Source organism: Triticum aestivum, chromosome 3B (genome assembly GCF_018294505.1).
Source record: "Triticum aestivum cultivar Chinese Spring chromosome 3B, IWGSC CS RefSeq v2.1, whole genome shotgun sequence".
Classification (NCBI taxonomy): domain Eukaryota; kingdom Viridiplantae; phylum Streptophyta; class Magnoliopsida; order Poales; family Poaceae; genus Triticum; species Triticum aestivum.
Genome location: NC_057801.1, coordinates 769,963,842 through 769,970,981, shown reverse-complemented (window position 1 = coordinate 769,970,981; position 7,140 = coordinate 769,963,842). Strand labels below are relative to the sequence as shown.

The window sequence follows — 7,140 nt, the reverse complement described above, 5'->3', positions numbered from 1 at the left end:
CCTTATCCTTTACCTTCTTGGGGTTCCAAGATCCTTTGGGCTTCCCTTTGAATTTGCCCTGAGTCACGGCCAGAGCCTCTCCAGGAGCAGCTGGCTCGGTCTTCCGCTTCTGCTTCCGACTGGAGTTTCCTTTCTCCGACTGACTCGGCTTGTACTTGCCACTCCGGAGTCGGTCCTCTTCTTCACCATTGGCGTATTTGGTGGCTATTTCCATCATCCAACTCAGGGTCATATCTCCAGTTCGACCAAACTTCAGGCTCAACTCTCTGTTCTTGACACCATACTTGAAGGCGCAGACCGCTTGATGATCCGACACATTCTCCACAATATGATGCAAAGTGATCCATCTCTGCATGTAATCTCTCAGTGTTTCACTCGACTTTTGTACGCAAACTTGCAGCTCTGTCAAACCGGCCGGTCGCTTGCAAGTTCCCTCAAACGTCCTGACGAACACTCGGGAAAGATCTTCCCAGGTGTAAATCCTGCTAGGAGCTAATTGATTCAACCACGCCCTGGCCGAACCCTCTAGCATAAGTGGCAAGTGCTTCATGGCCACCTCATCATTACTGCCACCAATCTGAACAGCCAATCGGTAGTCTTCAAGCCAAGTTTCAGGCTTAGACTCTTCGGTGAACTTACTTACTCCAGTCGCCAACCTGAAGTTGGGGGGCATCACTGCGGCTCTGATGGCTCTACTAAAGCACTCTGGACCTGAAACGTGGACTCGGCTGCTTGTGGGCACATCTCTGTCATGGCCTCCTCTGTGAGCTCTGTTCCGGTCGACCAAACCTTGCATGATGATGGATCTCGCGTCAAAGCCTGGCTCTCTGGGGTCGACTGGAGCTCTCCGCCCAACACTGGGCTGGCGCCTGTCATCTTGCTGCCGATGGGCGTTAGACCCACTTCTCGGGGGAGGAGTGGGCACTCGACGCCTATCATCACGATCAAAACGATCATCATAGTGGTCCCGCCGGCCTTCACGTCCCACTCGCCTCGGAGGCGACCTTGGGCTGTGAGCCGACTGAACAGTATTCGCAGCGACGGATCGACTGTGAATCCTGTTGCGCGACTGCGATACAACTGAATTCTGATCTCCTGCCGCCCGGAGCAAATCTCTGATCTGCATCAAGCCTCTTCCAGCCTCCGACTGAGAGGGCTGAATTGATTCCGCTATACGGGCTGCACCTGCCAAATTTTGAATCGGGGTTCGATATACCTGAGTCGGTTGCGGAAAGAGCTGACGTCGGTGGGAGTCGGGTACTCGCTGACGCGCATGCTTGTCGAGTGCTCGCTGGAGGTTCTTCAGTCGAGTGCGTTCAGCCAAGTTGGCCAAACGCGCCTCTTCCAGGGCACGAGCCTCAAGAGTTTCTCCTGCAATGGGAGTATGCAGGGCATCCATGTTCCAGCGGCGAAGTTCTTCCCTCTGCTGAGAAGTGAGTGGCTCGGGCTGATGCTCTTTGGGCCTGAGCGGGGTCGCCTCCATCGTCCATCCGGTCGTTGCGGGGGAAACCGGGAGGGCTACGAGGTCCGTTGACCATCAGGACCTCCGCGGCTGGATCACTGCTATCGCACTCGGATGCAGTCTCTACGGAGCCAGTCGTACAGGCCGTAGAGAGATTCGTCGGGCTCAATTGCTGCGACTTGGGTGGTGGCCGATTGGCGAGCCACTGCGTGTCTCACCCATCGCTGGAGCCTCGACCGACCGGAGCGCTTGCGCTGGCGGGAGACAGGAAGGGAAGACAGCACAGGAGTCGACCGGTAAGGAGTTGACGGCTGCCGCAGCAGGACGCCGTGGACACACGCCCGAAAGTGCGTCGCCCCGCGGACGGGGAGCGCATCGATGTCGAGTGGTGCCTCCTGGAGCCAAGCGGAGTCGTCGGCGATGAAAGCAAGCGCACCGAGACGGATCTCGCGGCCCTCGACCATAGCTCCGCCGGAAACCATGATGAAGGCAATCGGACAAATTGCAACTTCTCCAAAAAGTCGCTAAGACACCTGCCCCACAGTGGGCGCCAACTGTCGTGGTTCTAAGTCTGACAGTAGAATGGGGGGTAGGTATGGAGAAGCAAGATCCTAGCTATGGAGTAGTTGTACACACGAGTGTTTTACGAGTTCAGGCCCTTCTCTGAGGAAGTAATAGCCCTACGTCTCGGAGCCCGGAGGCGGTCGACTGGTTTATGTGTATATGGGTTACAGGGGTACGAACCCTTCTACCAATGGAGGGGGCTGGCTTATATAAAGGACGCCGGGACCCCAGCCAACCCACGTAGCAGAGGGTTAAAGTACATTAAGGCCGAGCGTTACTGGTAACGCCCTACATAAAGTGTCATCATGACCATTAAGACTACTTAATTAAAGACCGTTTGGATACAGAGTAGATCCTGAACTCCTGGTGGTCGAGTGTCTTCTAGCCAGTCGAGTGAAGTCTCTCTTGGTCGACTTGGTCGACTGGAAGGTAGCTTCGTCTAAGGATGTCCATGGGTATGGTATCCTAGATAGGTCCATGACCCTACCCTAGGTACATAACATCATCAGCTGGAACACAAAATGTGAACATTTAAGAGGGCAAAATGCTAGTTTTTCTTCCAACCAAGCACAAAATTAGTATTTCCTTCACAAAATTATCTAAGGTTGGGGGGGCCACAGCCCCCCCCCCCCCCCCCAGCAATACACTAAGCTCCGCCGGTGAAGCTATGGTTCATATTTCCAGTAAGGTGCATCACTGCATCACCACAGATCACCAAGGGCTGATGCTTGAATTATATCCAAGGCCCATCTCATGCCATGATTTATCAAGCGGCTTAGCATTGCCAAAGAATGCCATCAGCCCTTATGGTAGAACATATGTTGGATCACAGAATACCCCATCCTCATTCTGCCATGAGAATATTGAGTCATTCCTATAAGCATGTGATCTGTAAAATTTCCCTATCAACTTAAAATATGAGAAAAGAGCAACCTGTCAATTATTCATATCTATGGTCTATGGCCTTGATATGCTAATGCAGATTCAGAACAGAGCCCATTTAAAAGAAAGAGATTTATTAAATTTTACCTTTATGCTTCCGAGACAATAAAATTGCAAAGATGAGTAATAAGCTGCTAGTAGAAATACTCGGTCCTTAGTTAGTTTGTAAGTCCTATATATATGGAAGGACATGTACTCTTTCATTGCAAGACAAGCAATAAGGATCTAAGTAGTAGCATATGTGTAGTGCATACACTTTGTTATCTGTTCTTCTTATGTTCCAAACTTCCACTCACGTGAGCAAAAAGTATTTCACTGCCTTATGCCAGTAGTTCAGTGCAAAATTTGCTGCTCGTTCGTGATTGCAACCTGAACAGAGTAAGAAAATTATCGGTTCAGTGCATGGATGGATCGATGGGAACACACTATCTAAAATGAATAAGTTATCACATTAGCAATCATATGTGTTCTGAAATTGTTAAAACATAGCATCTACATTCCGGAAACATCCAGATTCTTCTATAGACAAGTAGATTAAAGAAAAAACTGTATGTAATACTTGATGCCGTAAGCATGGGTTCAGGAAGTTAACCCATATGTTCAGAATAGGAACTACAGAGCATGCAAACAGCTTGCTGAGCTAGGCTCCTCGACATGCGAGTTGATTTCATGAGGTTGAACAGGGTCTGTAGGAGGAGGGGCACGGTGAGTTAAAAATATATACATTTAGATACATCGATTAAATGTTCATTCCATGTTGTCAAAACAGACAGTTGGCTCCCTGTAACCACTACAGGCTCCAGTTCCTTCCTTCCTGTTGATATTTATTTTCTTACAATCGGTACCCATACTTACTGGTTGTTTCACATGTTTTGCATAATTGATACTTACTGGTTGGTCCGAAAAATCTGGGTTCCCGTATAGGATATGCATACACACACAAATGTGAACCAAATTTCATTGGCTAGAAGAAATATATCATGTAAATGCTGAACAAATTGATTAGCATCACTCTTTTTCAGTTTTGACGGCAAAGTAACAGGAAGAAAGGTTCCAATCTGAACAAATGAAACTTACAGTATGCACGTCGGTATCATCCAGCGTCATTGGTGCAATGTCCGAGAGCCGAACCTCCTTGGTTCCACCTGAGTTTGATCAGACACCGTTGGCACCTGCACGCGTACACACAGCAGAGACATCAAAACCAGGTCAAATCAAACTGAGCTCACACCAACATATAATTCTACAGCGAGGAGGGAGATATATGGTCATGCTGCAACTAATTCCCCCTTCTTCTTCCTCCTTCCTTTCACTGGTGTTAATGCACAGCACAATCAGCTAGGAACAAAGGAATTGTTCGATTTTACGGTTTCTTTGGGATAAATTAATGCTATGTCGGAGCAGAACATGTAGAAATTTTGAACCCTTTGATCCTACCAAGTGCATCATTTAACTCACATGCAAATATTGGCAATGTGATATATACATGCAACTAAAAAATACATTACGAAAAAGAAAAAGTAACCCATGACAGAAAACACAACAACTTCGAAGACACCCATGGCAGAAAACACAATGGTATAGCAGCTAACTAATAATTAATTATATTGAGAAAGATGCAAGGTATCACTCTGGCATCATGTGCAAGAATTACTGTAACCAAGTTCAAGCCACCATCTTCAGGTATATGTAGTCAGCAAGATGAAATTTCTTGGTTCAATTTGTGGTTAGTAGCACAAATTTTTCAGAAAAATAAACTGAAACCGGGGCTTCTATCGCTGATTAGCTGAAACATAATGCAAAATACATAATAAAACAGAGAAAGTAGTTGGTTTAATGCCTCTAGCAAATTAAAAAGCCAGAAGGCAGCATGGCATGATTCTTTAGATGGCTACTGAAACATACGGACTAAAAATAAGGCATTAAAGTTTTTGTTTTTTTAAGCTATTGCAAGTAGACATCTGAGCATTTAACTCCGTGTTAGCTATTTGATGCTAATGCGAGCACATATGGCCGAAACTATTTATTTTCTGGAATTGTATTGCCAGAAGTTGAGCAATAATGCATACACCACTATATATGCTAAGTGAACTAATGAGTAGATATAAAAATAATGATACCAACCTAAGGGCTAACCCCGTCCTCACTGATGAGTAGATGTAGATACACACATTATCCATGCATGTCCCAAATTGAAACGCAAGTCATTAGTCTTTTTTTACACATCAATCTAGGCATCTAGGTTCTGCATCAGGGTTGCTTGCAAGTTGCAACGAATTTGAGAACTGAAGATTCAATGGGAAGCACATGAACATACAGAGAACTAAGGGGAAAAAACAGAATCTGCAGAGCAATGGGAAGTAGCATCAGTTTTTCAGAAAAAATAAACTGAAACATGGGCTTGTATTGCTGATTAACTTTCGAGGGGAGACATACCTCTGGTGTAGCCGCCTCAGGCGATGGACAGCTCATCGGGTGTTCTTCTGCCGGCGAACTCGGCATAGTATGGCTCAAAGGATGATTTTCCTCCGCCGGCAACATTGGACGTTCCTCTGAAAGTTGCAATGCAATTGCAGCCTAATGGACGTTCCGGTCGAGGATCCTTCCTTCTTATGGAAGCCAAGTCCAATCCGTGTCGGGCAGTACATGCTTTTGTGTCAGAGAGGAACACAGACTCCAACTCGATTACATTGGACATTGATTTGTGTTGGAGAAGGACGCGGTCTTCAATTCCGTCCAAATCACCACACGAAATTAAGGATTCAGAGAACTGAAGCTGGGCGGCGCAGGGGGGCAGCAGCAGCTTGTCCAGCATGGCGCAGAGGCCGGCGCCGACGACCTCGTGGCTCTTGGCGACGCCAAGCCACGCCTGGCCCTCTGCCGGAGCCGGAGCGCCGCGGCGCCTCGCCCCAAGAGAGCAAGCCGGCCGCCTTATCGCCCTCCGCCGCGACGCTTCAGCCCGCCAAGGCCAGCTCCGGAGGCCGGCGCCGACGACCTCGTGGCTCTTGGCGACGCCAAGCCACGCCTGGCCCTCTGCCGGAGCCGGAGCGCCGCGGCGCCTCGCCCCAAGAGAGCAAGCCGGCCGCCTTATCGCCCTCCGCCGCGACGCTTCAGCCTGCCAAGGCCAGCTCCGGAGGCCGGCGCCGACGAACTCGTGGCTCTTGGCTACGCCAAGCCACGCCTGGCCCTCTCCCGTCATTTGGCGGAACCGGAGCACCGCGACGCGTCGCCCCAAGAGAGCACGCCGGCCATCTTATCGTCCTTCGCCGCGACGCCTCGCCCCCCCCCCCCCCCCCCCCCCCCCCCAAGGCCAGCTCCGGGGCCGACAAGGCACGCAGGAACGCTGCCGCGACGCCTCGCCCCATTCCTGGATTCGGGCGGAGCGGACGCCCGCGGCAAGCGTGCCGGCGGCGCCTGCCCGTCTGTGGAGGTCGGCAGTGGATAAGTGGCTGTGGTGGCCATGGTGGCAGGGTTCTTTTTGCAAAATACGAAACGTTATCTCACCAGGACAAACTTTAAATTGGATTGCGGGTTGAATATTAAGAAATAGAGGGACTTTTCTGTAAAAACGCTAATGACGGATGACAGAAATCTAATTTGCTTTATTATTAGGTAAAGATATAGATAAAGATATATATATATATATAGGGAAAATAGATTCTACCATCTAGTGGTAGTTACCTCTATCTTAGAAGTCGTCCGATTGCATTAGATCCGTGCAGTTCCTAACGGGTATGGGCAAAACAAAGTTCCACCCTGTACCTTCCGATTTGTTGGGCGTCAGCTATCTTCCTATTTTTTGGGCGTTATCCCCATACATCGCTATATATCCTCGTTCTCTCTCCTAAGCATGCTCTCTCTCTCCTTGTTTCACGGAATCAGAAGCTTCATGAGACAAATCTGAATCAATCAGGAACGGTAATTCATGGGAAAAGGAGGTATGCATCCACGCATGCTTTTGTGATTTCTGCGGATGCATCATGCAAACTGATTGCTTCGTGTTCCTAATTCCATTGGTAGTGCTTATCTAATAATCTATACGTTCTGTAGGCTGATCGTTGATGTATCTTTTGCCCCGTTGCATGCAAGTGCCCACCGCAGCGGCGGCGGCGATGGCATGTACAGGTGCATATGTCCAACCGTTTGACTGCTCCAGCCCAGCATGACGACGA

At 48.9% G+C, this 7,140-nt stretch overlaps 1 long non-coding RNA gene across 2 annotated transcripts; it reads right to left on the bottom strand.

Moving 5' to 3' along the window:
* Window positions 1-3,025: 3,025 nt before the first annotated feature.
* On the bottom strand, window positions 3,026-6,273 carry LOC123072316 (uncharacterized). Of its 2 annotated transcripts, XR_006435046.1 has the most exons (4): window positions 5,964-6,273; window positions 5,405-5,807; window positions 4,046-4,140; window positions 3,026-3,337 (listed from the first exon to the last, which is right to left on the bottom strand). It is a non-coding gene; the product is annotated as an uncharacterized lncRNA (long non-coding RNA). The 2 variants fall into 2 exon arrangements; XR_006435045.1 differs by having other exon boundaries at window positions 5,405-6,272.
* Window positions 6,274-7,140: the final 867 nt, after the last annotated feature.